The 16,030-nt window shown below is 38.3% G+C and overlaps 1 protein-coding gene across 2 annotated transcripts in view; it reads left to right on the top strand.

Moving 5' to 3' along the window:
* gabra3 (gamma-aminobutyric acid type A receptor subunit alpha3) overlaps nt 1-16,030 on the top strand; it is a 112,554-nt gene that overhangs the window by 41,783 nt on the left and 54,741 nt on the right. The window lies entirely within an intron of this gene.

Raw genomic sequence — 16,030 nt, 5'->3', positions numbered from 1 at the left:
TCTGTCTGATTTATAAGGGCAAGTGAGTTTAAAATAGGGTTCTATTATCGTTATACCTATAAAACTTCTGTGTTGTTGCAAAACAAACTGCATAATAAAACAGTTTTATTTATATGAAATCTAACTGCATTCCCCACAATCCTTTCCTTTTGCCGGAAACTCTGAACTTTCTTCCAACAATGCTCAAGGCTACATACAGTTTCTTGTTTATTTCAATGTCTGGTACAAAGGTACATTTGTTTGGACAAATATAATAATAACAACAACAAAAATAGCTCATAATAGTTTCATTTAAGAGCTGATATTTAGTTGTTATTATTGTATTTGTCCAAACAAATGTACCTTTAGTTCTCCCAAGAAATTGAAGAAAAGAATGGTCCAATGATTTTTTCCGTGACTGCAGTTTGTTTTCTGGTAAACTGGTGAACTTGCAAGAAGATTCCTTACTTTCATATAATAAGAATCAACACTTGCGAAAAAGTCTATGTGATATTATATTCTTTATCACCACACAGCTTCAGTTTCTTTACACTAAGCAGCTGTACTAGATATTTTTAACAACTCAAATAATGCATAAGACTTGGCAGTTCATCAAATTGTTTTTGGTGAACAGACAGTCTAATAATTCCTATAGGGTGGTTGGGTATCATTCTTCAGCCTGTGCTTTTTGAAATTTAAAGGTTTGTTAGACTAAAGAACAGTTCTTTGTAGTAAATTAAATCACACAATCAACATAATATCCGTGCACTTTAAATTATATTTGACACTCGTTTTGCCCATAAACATCAGCTTTTATCTGCAAATGTTTATCAGGTAACGCATATTTTTAATATTGTGATTGTTTAACATATTACAGCTGCAGATCTGCTCACAGATTGGGAATCACTTACCAGATCAATGATGCTAAACTGACCAATAATTACCCTTCTGTTATTTCATGGCTCGTCCTTTCTTACTACTCGTTACTTGGTTTGGAGCTCATTATCTGTATTATTGCAGCTCACTCGCAGCTTGTTCTCCCCACGTTTAAAGGGGAACAAAGTCTGGAACAGGATGAATGTAAAATGAGCAGTAGGCTGAAGTATTGTAGCTCTTGTGAAGTAGCCTTGAGAGAATGCCAAAATGTGTCTCAGACTGTGTAGTTTGGAATAAAGTGCACATATTAGTCCAGGTAGTCAGATGGCATCTGGGACTTTGGAGGACTTGGCCTAGTTTAGAGAAACAGGTTTTTTGGCAGATGGTTGGACTTAAAGTAGAGTACACGTGTATGCATTTCATTATAACTGTGATTAAACACACAAAAAACTTACTACAAGAAGTTCAACAATGTATCAACATTTAAATACAACATTATGTTGTTTGTTTGTTCTGTGATCGAAAGGAAAAGACAACTACTTAGTAGACAGCAAAAACGGCTCAGTGCATTTGCTATATTGAAAATAACTTGGGGCATTAGGCATTTTTGGACCTAGTTCGGGCAATGTGGACACAATAAAAATAAGTTTCTGAGAACAAAGTTCTTAGAAAGATGAAAAAAGTTCCTCCAATCTAAAAACACCTAATTTTGCTTCCTTCTCAGAGCAAATTACCAAGTATCAGGCATTCTTTTCCTTTTTGTATCACAGATAGATTGTTCAGGACGCCAGGAGAGTATTAGACAAAAGAAACAAACGGAAATCTCAAGGTTTTTTATTTATTCTTGCCCTTGACAGAGAAGACTGCATAAAAAATGATTGAACAAGATCCTTCGAAAGAGAAAAAAAAGTGTTTAAATTGATCGTATTATTCTTATTTATACCCACTTCCATGAACTCTGGATGGTTTAACTGTCTGTTAAAGTGGTGGCAGTAACACTGATTCATATGATGTTATCATAATAGTGGGACGCTAGCAGGAGAACATTCATTACACTGGTTTTGGGACGGTTACACTTGGCACTTAAAGTCATCGACCAAGGACAAACGATGATACAGCGGGCAGAAAATCTTGGAGCTTGTGCCATTTCTGTGGTAGTGTTGGGTACAGTCCAGTTATTAGCTACAGGTGACTGCTTGTCTTTTATGGATTGCTTTTAAAATGACTTGAAACTGTATAAATTGGCAGGATAAACTGTTTCTTATCCACAGTATAAGCTCAACGTTTTTAACTCTTCAGCTGTACAATAGGAAGCTATTGTTCCTTCTGTACACTAATGAAGAGGAATACAGCAATAGAATAACAGTACAATCTAACAGCAGCACTGCTGATACCTGTGATCACACTTTCACAGGTTCTGTTGTACCTGAAGCTTTACCACCTTCCTGCGAGGTCTAACATGTGGAGGTGTGATGTGTGCCAACGATTGATGTCTTCACATCTTGCGTTGTGGGCAATGTAGATGGCAGGTTTTGACTAAGAAGAAGAATAGGTGGAATAAGGTTCTGATGCATCAACTGATACTTTTATCTGTTGAGTATAACAACACTGTAAAAAAAATCTGTTTAATTTACGGTAAAATACTGGCAGCTGTAGTTGCCAGAACTTCACTGTAAAAAATACAGTGAGCGTATGTAAATGTAAATATCAGCAAAAACTGTAATTTTTTACTGAAAAATCCCATTACTTTTAGGGTAATTGTGTCATCATGGCATTTCTCCATAAATTGTACATGAAAATTTTATATTTACTGCAAAACTATGTGTTTTCTACAGTTTATGACAGTAGAATTCAAAGTTTTATGCTATTCTTTGATTTACGGTAATTAAAAGTGTCCACTACGGTGATATACAATGTTTAATTTTACAACCTGATGCAATTTGACAGTGTTTTACTGTAATTTCTACAAACATTTTTTACAGTGAATGTTACAGGCGTGTAATGTTAAAATTGGTGGTCTCAGCAGCCCTGCAGTCAGCATGTGCATGTGCATGTGATTGAGGAATAGCAGATTTTCAAGTGTACTTTAATGAAATCTGGTTGTTTTTAGTCAAGATTAAGCTAAAATATATTTTCTACAACTATATTTAAGTTCCCTTTTAAAGGCAAGCCTTCAATTTTGTAAATTCCCGGTTTATTCCCATAAATTCTCGTTAATTGCCATGGACAGCTTCCAACTTTGAAAATTCCTGAAATTTTCCAACTCCTATAATGTGAGTTGAATGAATTAACGATTATAATCATTTTTAAAAGCAAATCAGCGAAACATTTAACAGTTTCACCTTCTTAAGAATTTGCAGATATCCTTTGTTAAACAAACTGAATATGTTATATTATGGTGGTCAGACAAAACAAACAATTTGAAAATGTTTAGAAAAAAAAATTAGCAACATATTCAATAATCAAAATAAAAATCGCTTTCTCTCGCAAAAAAAAAATCACATATATTTCAATATTATTTCATCACAAATTTACTGTTTTTCCAGCAAAAGTTGCAGATCTTTTCTTTTGATCCATATTAAAGAAAAATGTATTGTACATTGAGTCCATAACTTGTGGCCTGAGTGCTGTAGTGGTGTGTCTGTGTGTCTGGAAGGTCATCTGAATGTCCTTAATGTCGCAGTGTGGTTGGCATGCTGAACGGACCGCTGTGACTGACACAGGTTCCCTTGGACAGGCTGTAGCTGCAGAGGCTATTCTTTCAACACCTTCATGAAGGAAGGATGAAAACTTGTGATGATGTAAACTGACAGATGTTTACTTTGGAAGGTGCATATTTGCCCTCCTATCCATTAAAAAACACTTCCATACATGTATTCTAATGCAGCATACCTTCAGTCGTTTCAGGTGGAGTCAGCAAAATGTAGAGAGAAATCAAGTTGAAAGGAACATAGTGATCAGAGATGAGGAGAGAGAACATGTGTTAGTGAGATGGAAAACGATGAAAGCACACCGCTGCTGTCAAGGATGCGAGTAATCAGAAAGAGGAGCTCCTATATTTCCAGCCTCTTGTTTCACAGAGGACCAAACGCTATAGCACATACAGTGCTGAGCCAGATGGGGATGCATATGTTGGCTGTAAAACCCTTCGAGACCCTGCTGTATTTGTCCTTTACCTGTGGCTTTAGGATCACTAAATCAGGCCAATTTAGACACTATAAAAGGAAATGTATACACACACTCCCTGGGTAGGAATTACATGGAGTGCAGCATGGCCTGTGCAGCCAGGATTTATGTGTAAACTCAGCTGCTCCTATTTGATGTATTGGATTCTATTTGTTCTCCCTCCTCTAGCTATAATAACGCTGTATTGCTTGAAATTGTAATGAGATTTTGAATTAAAAAAGGGTGAATGTCAGCTACAAGGTCACCAGCTCTTGAGTTGTATTTAATCAAGCCTTCCTGAGGCTTTATAGGATGTTATTTACCCTATGGACTCGTCAAGTGGTCCAGTCTCCCTCCATGAAAAATAACCGTGTGTTTTTAAAGAGTCAGGTTTTACAGCACTATATAGCGTGGAGTGCTACGAAGCATGCTTACAGTTATAAATGATCTCTTCATTGCTGCTGATGCAGGTGATGGCGCTTTTTTAAATCCCTGTAGATATCAGCGCTGCATGTGACAGCGAGAGCCGTGGCTTTCTTCTAAAAACGCCTCAGAAAGTAGGTTGGTGTCACAACCGTTGATATCACACATTTCAGATCCTATCTTTATGTTAGATAATTTCCTGCTGCTGTAGGCAGGCTGTTGTCTATATCCAGCATATTTCATTTATGGTGCTGTATTTCCAAAAATATGTCTCGTCTTGTGAAATGCACGCCCTTTAATCACAGTTACATGATTTGTTCCTTTAAATGTAATGATAAATGCGCTATAACCTTTGCTGTGGGTCCAGACGATAAGCCTGGACTGCATTTTATGATTAGTTTGAAACAACTGTTTGCAGTGTCATGATGGGAATACTGAGCTGAGCCAGCCGAGCTCTCATTATATTTCAAACAACATTTCTCCAGTTTTTTCATTTCGTATTTCACCGAGCCTCTCAGATGACGGGTTTGCTTTCGTTTTGCAGCCTGAACAGACACCGGAAAGACATTTCCCTGCCCTCTCTCCGACCTTGGTTGTCATGGCAGTGAATTAAAGCCAGTTAAAGATCAAGGACAACAAGAGAGGCGAAAACTGTTAAAAATCCAAGATCAAATAAGGCAGAGGCTTTTACAGCGATGGATCAGGGAATTGAGACTGTGTGTGGGAGGAAAAGACAGGATGAATGTGTACAGAATGGAAAGAGGAACACAGTGCTGCTGTTGTTAAGCTGAAGACAAGAATATGCACCAAATTACTCTGTACATTTAAAAAAAACAGCTTGACATTTGAGTTTCATCAGTGAGTCATAACTGAACTTAAATATGTGCGATTTCTCAGTGGGTGAGGGAAATGTCACAGTAAACACATTTATGTTACGCCATCAAACTAAACTTCTATGCAGAGCTGAGACTGCAAACAACAACATTATTGAACCAACTTCCACAAACAGTCACAGATAGCATCTTTTTTTCCCCAACACCATCAAGTATAGGGCATAGAACAGCAGTGTTGGACGATTTGTCGGTAGTACCAGCTGGAAATTAACATTTTCCAATTGATTTTATTTTCCTGCTCTTGTTCTGCTGTCTGAACAGATTGTGCCTGTTAAACACAGTCTCCAACTTTTGGCTTCTCATAGTGATCAATGGGCCAAGGAGGCCCCAATTGGCCTCCACCTCTTGCTTTAACTGGATGTGTTAAACAGATGCCGGGGAGAAAGTGCTGGCCATGGCTGTCATTACTGCTGAACAACTATTGAAAACCTTTTCCCAAGTTGAAATAGTTTTCGCAGTCCTCTGCTCTGAGCTAGAAAGCCGATGCAAATCTCTTGGCACTGTCTGAATATTTGTAACAGTGTGTTCTCTCAAGTCAATACAATGGGTAAAAGTAGTCAGCGCTCCAAAGAAATGTTCCCAGCGGACACATAACCTAACTTGGCATGTAATGCAAACACACATTACAAAGTGTTTCAGTGGAGGTGGTTGAAGCATTTGCTGAATATGTCCCTCAGGTGCTTGCTGTAAGAAGTGTGCCAGGTGCTGCCAACTGGGAAAAGGCCTGGGGGCCAACCCAGAACATGCTGCAGGGACTCCAGCCCAGCTGGCAGGGGGGGGGGTGTCTGGGCATCCCGCAGGAAGAGCTGGAGGAAGTTACTGGGTGGACTTGGTACAGCGACAATTCTACAGTGAATATTATGTAAAAGCTTTGAAATTTAATTTTTAACAAGACTAGGAGTCTACATCAGACCTGGGCATTAGGCGACCCGAGGGAGGTGAAATTAGAAATAGACACAACAGAAGTGCTTTTATTTTGAAGGAGATTTATGCATGAGTGTGTCCGCACGTGCGTGTGTGCATGTGTGTGTGTGTGCATGTGTGTGTGTGTGTGTGTGTGTGTGTGCATGCATGCATGAAATGCGCAGCTGCACAGAAAAGCATTCCACAAAAAACACTGAGTTACCTTGTTGCTAAAATGGCTCAGAAGATGTTGGTTTCTTTGGATCTACCTACACATGTGAACAAACATTCTATATCCAGATACAGATCCTATCTCACTTCGGATAGCCTCTCATTCAACCAGACTTCAATGCATTTGAAAAACATCAAAAACACTAACAAATTTTTGCATAAAGTTAATAAATTGCAGGTTTACTGCAAAACATACATGCTCTTTATTGTTTTTGTGGTTTAATGTATGTTTTGTTTATAATAAATGGAGAAGTAGATAATGATTGGAGTTTTTACTATTTGTACTGCTATATTTGATTTACTCCACATTAACATATTCTTATCATAACATGTATTCTTACCAGTAGCAGCTCAAAACCAGATCATTTACTTTAGAATTTAGTTCAGTGTTTTGGTCCGGCCATCCGCAACCTTCACAGTATCTCATGTGGCCCCTTGTGAAATTGAATTACCCACCCCTGGTCTACATGAACGGATCTGACTTGTATCAGAGTCCATACAGGACTCTTTATACTTTGTGTGAAATTCTATCGATAACAGGATAACATGCACACAATGACAATGCTAACATACTGATGCTAAGCAGGTATAGCATTTAGCATGCTCATTATCTTAAATTAGCATGTTAGCATGCTATCATTTGCTAATTCGCACTAAACTCAGCAAACTAAGCTGAGGCTGATGGGAATGTCATTAATTAGTTAGTAATAACAATTAGATTTAATTGATAATGCCTTTTAGGGCTGGGCAAGATGATTATTATATATAGTCAAATTGACATAAAGGAAATAATATTTTTCTATATCATTTCAATCATGATGTCATGCCCAAACTGTTACGGGTATATTTCTGTGATCTGAATAAATCTTTATGTTCTGGTCTTTGGGGGCAAAGCTGAAGCTGTTTTGGATATTTATTGGATATGCGGATATGGAGTATTGCATTTGCAAAAATAGGTTTTCTTATGGGGTTATTTCATATGAACTATTTATTTATTGATTTAAGGTGATATATCCATAGCCAATATTAGCCATATTGCCCAGCCCTAATAACGTTCGATTAAAAGCTAAAGAATAATGTGACTTCATCCTGTAGTTAAGATATATTAAGATATATAAATAACCCTCTCTGCTTATCTGCATTCTAAATTTAATGGTTTCATATTTCATTACACAAGTTTCAGTTTCCACATTTTTTAAGATGAGTTTTTAGGGCAGCTCCTCTCAAAAACTCTAAACCAAAGTGGATGAAAGAAGTAACATTTGTCCTAGATGAACGAATATAGATATGACAGTTGTCTCTGGAGTCAGCCAAAACTACTGTATGTTAGCAGCCATCACAACCCCCTCTTCTGCTTCTCTCCTGTGCATATTATCTGCACAAAACAGGCAAGTGGAAGACAGAAGAAAGAAGTAAACAAAGAAAAATCAGTCATATTGTAAAGGCTTTGAATGATACAAGGCACCAATTGGTAAGAGACAATATGCTGCATAATGAGCTGCTGCATAACATTATCAATATATTGTTGGTAGACTTGGAGAGAATATGAGTGGGAGGACCTGGTAAGGAAGATTAGTTATGTTGTAAAGGTTAACTCATGCATGAATTCAAGCTTGGAATTTGCTATTTATTAATAAAGAATGTGCTAATTAGACACCCCCTTCCCCGGGCCTTTCCACCCATACTGGGATTTAGATGACAGGAAGATGGAATTAAATATTTCTTGCCACATATATAATAAATAAATTAGTGCCCCTATGACAACCGTCAAGAAAAGTCATCAGCTTCCAATATATCTTCTCCACAAAGCTCCGAGCAGCCTCACTAATCCCCTCCATTCGATTTCGGTTGCCCCTGGCTCTCAGCAGGAAGACAGTTCAGCGAGTGCGTCGTCTGGGCACTTCAGTGGTGGATGGATATCAGGATTCTTATCAGTCATCCACGGCTCACACATCACTCCAGAGGGGGTGACGCACACTTAGGGAGAGATGAGGTAGTTAGGGAAGGATGCCGTGGCATTTCCGGAGGTGCCCACTTTGAATTCAAGATGCATGAACAGCAGCAGCAGCAGCCAAATGTTTGTTGGGACGGGAGGGAGTCAGAGAGTTTGTCTCTAGCCTCTCCCACAATCTTTTCATCAGAATTCAACAACCTTTCAAAGCTTCATTCAAAAAGCGCTACACTAATTTACCCTGCGCTCGATAACACCATCAGACTCGCTAGACAGAAAGGAAAAGGATCAAAATTGATGCAGCAGAACCAGAAATGTGGTCTTTTTTATCCACTGCGTTCTTCTTCTTTGTCAAACAATGCAGCTCGGTTACAGACAGCTGGGTAGGAAATTCTGGTGCAAGTAGCCACAAATGTAGCCTTAAGCTGCTAAGCTGAAGCAGAGATCAGGAGCAGGCTACAGAAGTCTGGTGAGCTCACTCCACACCCCCTAATGACACTAACTCAAGTGACATCACTTGAGCCAATCAGAATTTACAAAGCTCCATTTGAAGCCACTGCATTAGTGGGGATGTGTTGCTGCAGGAAGCAGTGAAGCACAAAATACAACCCAGGAAGTATAATTTTAGTTAGAGATCTATGAACTATTAACAATTATTTTATCTTGTGAACAGAATAAATGCAGTGTTCAAGTTACAAAAGTGTGTAAAAATACCACCAAGAATGTGTGTGCTTGTGTGTATCGTTATCTTGTGTTGAAGCAAAAGTTGAGCCAGGTTAACTTGTCTACTTCTAAGCAATCCTGCATTGTTTTTGCAGAAGCGCCGCAAAACAATCTTTAGTTGCCAGATTACACTCATTCAAATGAATGACAAGGTCGCATTTAAAAAAATAAAAAAAAAACCTGAGTGTATGTTTACAAAACCAAAAGTTTCAGTTTAAACATAAAATATATTGTTGTTGTAAAGTTAATTTGCTCAATCAATTGAATATATGTCACAAAGGATTAGCAAATGATTGCATCCCATCTCATTTATGGTGAAACACGTCATAGTGAAGTCAAGCCAACAAACCAATGGCCATTCTATCAAGTGAGAGTGCCAAAGCCCTTTAGCTTATACTTCAGATGAATCCGTCACTCTCTAATATGCCCACTTAACATTCTCCTTTAAATGGAAATACTTACTTACTATACTTACATTAAGGAATTTAATACCAATTCATGGGACCTTTAAGTCAGGAGTAGCCATGATGCATAGCTGGCACAGGACAGCTACATTCATCACAGTTTTTTGGCTCTTTTGGTCTTAATTTGTTCTTCTGATCTCTCTTGATACCCCCTCGGGGCTCTTTTCTTTATCTGATGAATGCATGTGTGTACATAGAGATGTTTGTTTCCAGCTGCTTCCAATATTCCACATTTTGAAGCTATAGGATAAAATAGCTGGCCTCGTGTAACAAGTCAAATCAGTCACTGAATGGAGCTCGTTTCACACTTTAGCTGTAACTAGTACGGTTCCTCCTCCTCACTAATCTATTTGCCATCACTCTGTCAGCTCATGAAGCACCTTCATCTCACGCTGCCCCCAAGCAGCTCTCATTACTGCTCACTTTGCTCCAGCTTCTCATCTCACTCTACCACCTCCCCCACACGCCTCCTGGCTGGCAGCAGGCACCAGTGTGCCCTGAGAGACCACCACTACATCTCTTCCCTGGCAAAGCCTGCAATCCTTCACCTGTCACACTGGTTCAGTGCACTAACCTTGGATGAGATCCAGTCTACTCGCTCAGTTCATGCCGGTTCCACTAACTCAGACTGCTCGGCCCACACACATTTGTTCTCACCAGCCTCCTTCGTTGCCAGTCACCCACCATACAGAACAGGAGCTCCACAGTAGAAACTGGCCACTCAATGATCCGCAACATGAATGCCAGCCCAGTAAAAGTGGACACCAGTGATATGAAAGAATGGAGAGGTATTTATCAAGGGCTTTTCTTTGTACAGACTATGGTTTTTGGATCTAACTCTTTGCATATTTGCACAAGTTTAATATTTGACAATCTCTAAAATATTTTGCTTCTCTCATCTTTGAAGGAGAAAAGAGTCCCCTTCATTTCAGCTAAAGAACGTTGAAATCTGGTGCAGAAATGGGACTACGCAATAATTAAAGAGACGGCTTCTACAGAACACAGCCAATTAAGAAACTCTATTTTTGCAGGGTAACATTTCAAGGCAGTGTATTTTCTTCTGAGAGATTACACTTTCAATAAAGTCTGTTTGCACACACAGTACAAAGCTGTTTAATCGTCCAGAACATAAATTATCCTTGACGTAGCTAATGATGCCATCAGAGGATCTGACTATGAAGCTGTTGTGTTTAATGTGCACCTGCATCATACTGCTACCAAGAACGTCATACCTTTAAATCTCAAATTCAAGCTTTTTATGTAATAATGACTCATGTTAGGCTGCTCAAGCGATATGTACAATTCAAGTATCAGCATAACAACAAAATCCACATTTGTTTTTCTTGCAGTTAAACCTGCCTTGGGTTAGCGTTGTGCACTCTTCACTGCTTCATTAAGTCTGAGGTGTTGTTGGATGTGGCAGTGATTTTTCTTGTCACAAACTGTGAAGCATGATTTGTCAATTTTGGTACTGTAAAATGTCAGACTGGTCCGTTTCTATAACTGTGTGTGACGGAGGATAAAACAAGCAAAGAGATAAAAGGTGTGGAGACATCTGTGCAAGTTTGAGGATGATCCAAAAACTGAGTGAGCAGCAAAGAGCCGTAAGTCAGGTGTTGAAAGCTGACAAGAAAACAAGTTGGTGCCCAGCTGGCCGGACACGGATGTGCTGGAGGAAGTAAACACGGCCACTTTGAGAGATCGCACATGGCTTATCTGGTGAATGCTTTGTTAGCGTCTCATACCTAAAGCCAGTACTCCATCTCTCGAGTGAAATCCTTGATGCTGAGAGAGAAAAAAAAATATCTAACCAAGGACATGACGCCAACCATGTTGAATGAAAGTACTCAGATCATTGGACACTGCTTCTACAGCTGTCCATGTCTCTCTGTACACATCCTAGCACATACGACCTGGAAGACATTTCTTCCCTGCTTCAAAACTACCCACATCAAAAATAAAAAGATGGATGACATCAAAGACAAAGCAGGAGAAGAGATCAAATTACTGCTGACAGAGCAACAGGCAGACACTACAGGCACTTCATCAGCTCTCCCAAGGGCCACAGCCGCCGCAGCAGCAGCAGCAGCAGCTAAACCTGAGGTTAAAAAAAAAAGAAAAAAATGGCCAGTTTAAAATAAAAAAAAAAGAAAGAAAAAAACCGGGGCAGCAGCAGCACAGCTGGGAGCAAAGCAACTCTCTAAGTGGAGCTGACCCCTGAGCTGGACAGTAACCACGACCCTTTGTAGTGGTGGGAATGTCACAAAGCTAGCTAGCTAGTATTTTTGTATTGTGCTCCAACTGAGGGAGCGTCAGCACGAGTAGGAACATTGTCACCTTCCAGAGATCCGCACTAAACCAGATACTGTGAATTACCTGCTATTCACAAAACATGTGGAATGTCTCGACAAGCTTTAACTACAAAAGCCTGTAGTCTTTGTAAGGGTGCTGTGTGCAGGTTACATTCTTGAGGTTTCTTGCATACCTGCCAAGATGTTGGCACCAAAGTATATAATTAATGTGATCTAAATAGAGGATTGTTTATTTTTTCAATGGACAAACAAGAGCAATATAGCCCTTTCCAATACTTGAATTCTGTACCTTTAAGGTTAGTCATGCAAATAAAATGTGTTTATTAAAGGAAGAATGAAGGGAATTGTGATGGAGCAACAGAAGATTCAACACTTACATGCCTTAGCTTGAAGGATAACATCATTTGAAATAATATTCGGTGTGTTTCTTACTATTGCAACAGAAATATCTCTTTGAATAAGACATTATTGAAAATCTCTTTCCATTTTCAACTCAATCACTCATTCCCACAATTTCCACTCTTCATACAGAACTTCAGTTTCAAATGGAGCGAAACTGACTTTGCCACATTGAATTCAATGGAAACTCCTACTTTCACATTTTTGACACCACAAATATAAAATCAACATCATTGCTTCAGCTGACTCTCTCCTCTCTCATCATAATAATATTTTGCCGGGGGCGTCCCGGTGGCTCACTGGTTAGGGGCATACCACAAAGGCTGAGTCCTTGTAACATTTCAAATCCGGCCCCATACTGCATGTCTCCCCCTTTGTCTTCCATGCTCTCTGTCATTATGTAATAAAGCATGAAAATGCAAAAAATCTTTAAAAAACAAAATAATAATAATAATATTTTGGTGTTTGGTTTTGGTGTGGTGTTTGAGGGGTTCGCCTCAGCTTAATTTCTATGAAATTAACTGTCTGATTCATGAGACACTTAGCAGACACCATCACCATGGAAACATTTGGTTGCAGCTGGAGACACAGCTGATTGAGATGAGCTAATTGGTGCAGTGTGACACACACAAACACACAAAAACACACACACACACACACACACACACACACACAGTGTTTTAATACTTGATCAAGTTCTCTGTTATTCATACTTCTAGCTAGAAAACATTCAAACCTTACACTTCCACATATTTCATACTTCATTTTTAAAGCAATTTAAAGTCAGCAATTCAGTTTAGCCTCAGCTTTTCAAAAAGAAACTTCCACATATTTTATCCAGTACTGGTATTATTCAACTTTAAAAGCCAGAAAATCAGTTTCTTCAGAAATCACCTTCTAATTATTGTTATAAATGTAGAATAAAAATCATAAAGGTGCTTCCTATACATTCTGACAACAACTTTTGGTGAACAATTTATTATTTATTTTTTTTAGACAGATATGTCTTTGGGCATTTTACCAGCATAGTTTCCCAGGCTGCCTCACACAGCATTGTTTAAGACATATCGCATGATCAAATGCTCACAATTCTCTTTTAACCATCAAACTTGGAATTTCACAGCGACCACACAGAATAATGCAATCAAACAGCATGGCAGTTATTAAAAATGAACAATGTTTATGTGCCAAACCCATGACCAATATAAATAATTTATGAATGCAAGAGTAGATGTACAACAGTGTAAGGCTTTGTGAAACATTGTGTCAAGTCCCTGGTGTTTACACCTACAGTACCTTTTATGCTCCTTATGTAACTCGTTCTGCTCCGGGCGAAATTCAGACAATCATACAACAATGTCAGTGCTGACGCAGTTTATTCTCTTTAAAGATTTTTTGTGTGAAAAAGTTGAAGAACAAAATGACTGTTCTCTCTTTTTCTTTTCTTATTATGCATTATATGCAGTGTGAATAAAAAGAGCAGTGGCACGATTATAAAATCTGTGTGTTTTAACAAAAATTATGTCACATTCAGAGGGAACGTCCCATTTATTCTTCCTCATCAGGGAATTTAGACAGCTGGCCGAAACTGAAAGATGTTAGCATATGTGTGGGAGTGTTCATGTGTGTGTCAGAGTACTTCCGTACAGCAAACAGATGCTACACACTACACAACTACTTTGTTTTTCCGAAGTGGATATTTTAATGTGGAGCAGACGTTAGAATGGTTTCACAGGGACTAAAGGTTTCTCATTAATTTTTGAGTTTCCACTGGTGCTGTCTGAGAGGCCACAGAGGCTTTTTGTTTGATGTATGATTCATGTTAAGTGAGATATTACCTATTGCAGTTTAACTCGTCCCTGCTATTCCTGAAGCTTTTTCTATTTGGTGTTTTGGGAGTCTGAGCTGCCTCAAACATGGCTGCTTGTCACTTTTTCTGATAAGTTCCTGATGAAAAGCGAGGAGTACACTGTGATATTTTAACATATTTTTGGCAGAGCTTAATTATTCACTTAGGTACCCATTAACAAGCAGAATATATCAAACTGTGCCCCACTCAGTGAGGTGCAAACCGTGAGCTTAGTGTTAAAAGGCTCAGTCTCAGAGGAGATACTGAGCCTCAAATATCTGACATCATCAGGCTCGTCATTAGTACTTTCTTCCTAAAGTTGTAATTCTTAAAATGTAATTCCTGGTTCGTTTGCAGCTGTTACAGCTAGTGTGAGGACAGCAAACATCCCTTGTGCAGCTACTTATGCAAAGCATAAATGCAACAGAAGAGAAATTGATGCATCTGTTTACAATGCAACCAAACAATATGTGAATAAGAAAGTCAGTTAGAAATCAATTCAGGACATCATCATCATAATCATCATCATCAATTAAAAAAAAAACTTTATTTATCCCAGAGGAAATTTCTGTGCCAAAGATTACTTAAAACAACAGCATATAAATAGGCCATAAATACTTTTATACATAAGAGTAAAAATTTAATAATAATAATAAAAATAGAATATTACATTTAAAGTAGGGCTTTTTAAGTGCCCATTAAAACAATTAAAGAATTAAAAATTTGCTCAAGGTTAAATAGAAAAGTAATATTGCACGTTAAACATCACTGACAATAAAATTACTTACTATAGCTGTAATCACATTGCATGATGAGGGGTGTCAGGATTGTGATCCCTATTATAAATTCAATTGAAATAAGCTTTCAATTTCAATTATCAAAAGCAGGATCTGCGATTTAAATAATCATTTATATTTGACCATATGGCCTTAGTGTGGTCCATTCCAGAAAAATATGGCAGTTTTATCATATATTTGTGTAAAGAAGGACTTAAAACAATTGCACAGCCTTCAGTGCTACAAAAAAATGATTAAAAAATGAACTGAACCGTGACCTTAAAATCTAATGTCTAATGATGGATTAATGAATTTGGAGGATTATGATACAACTATAAATGACGATTGAAATTGTAACCATGAAACGTTTTTAAAAAAGTCAAAAAATCTTAAGAGCTAGAATTAGTTCACATAAAAGCTATAAAAAATGTGTGATTTGATTAAATAAAAAGATGTAATGAATGCATTAATGAACCCTTCAGTCCTTCAGGTCGCTGGCCATGACGACTCAGCATCTACACAAAAAAATCAGCACTAGTGGGACAGAAGAACTGCCTAACAGTGACTGGAGTTGTGTTAATGCTGCATTCACAACTTTATCATGCCATTTCATGGCATTAGTTGTTCCCCACTTCTCATCCCTTTAATAAAAATGTCACTTTCTTTCAGTTTCTGGGCTCCATCAGCCTTAATGTCCTGATTTATTATACTGTACAACATGGGGAGCATTAGAAGAAGTGTTCACTGGAACATGAGGGAGCCCTGATGCTTAATTGATTTAATTTATTGCCCACGTATGCCTACGTAATAGCCACTTAGCTCGGCTGAAGTCATTAGTCCAAATGCCTGAATGGTGTATGCACAAATGTCATTCTGAACCCCCAAACAACCCAATAATGATTACAACTGTTTACATTTTAAGTAGTGACCTTCACCCAGTTAGTATTTTAATGTGGTTACAGCTCAGATGGACTCTAATGTTGAGTTGTTATTATAGGACAGATTAAGCCACAGAAAGCCCTTCTAAGAGGCCTAGCAAAGACAGATTTTGTGTTGGGAACGCAGGCTTCCCTTTAAGCAACATTC

Source organism: Centropristis striata, chromosome 15 (genome assembly GCF_030273125.1).
Source record: "Centropristis striata isolate RG_2023a ecotype Rhode Island chromosome 15, C.striata_1.0, whole genome shotgun sequence".
NCBI classification, from domain to species: Eukaryota; Metazoa; Chordata; class Actinopteri; order Perciformes; family Serranidae; genus Centropristis; species Centropristis striata.
The sequence above is the reverse complement of the archived record's forward strand: the minus strand, read 5'-3'. Positions and strand labels throughout refer to the sequence as shown.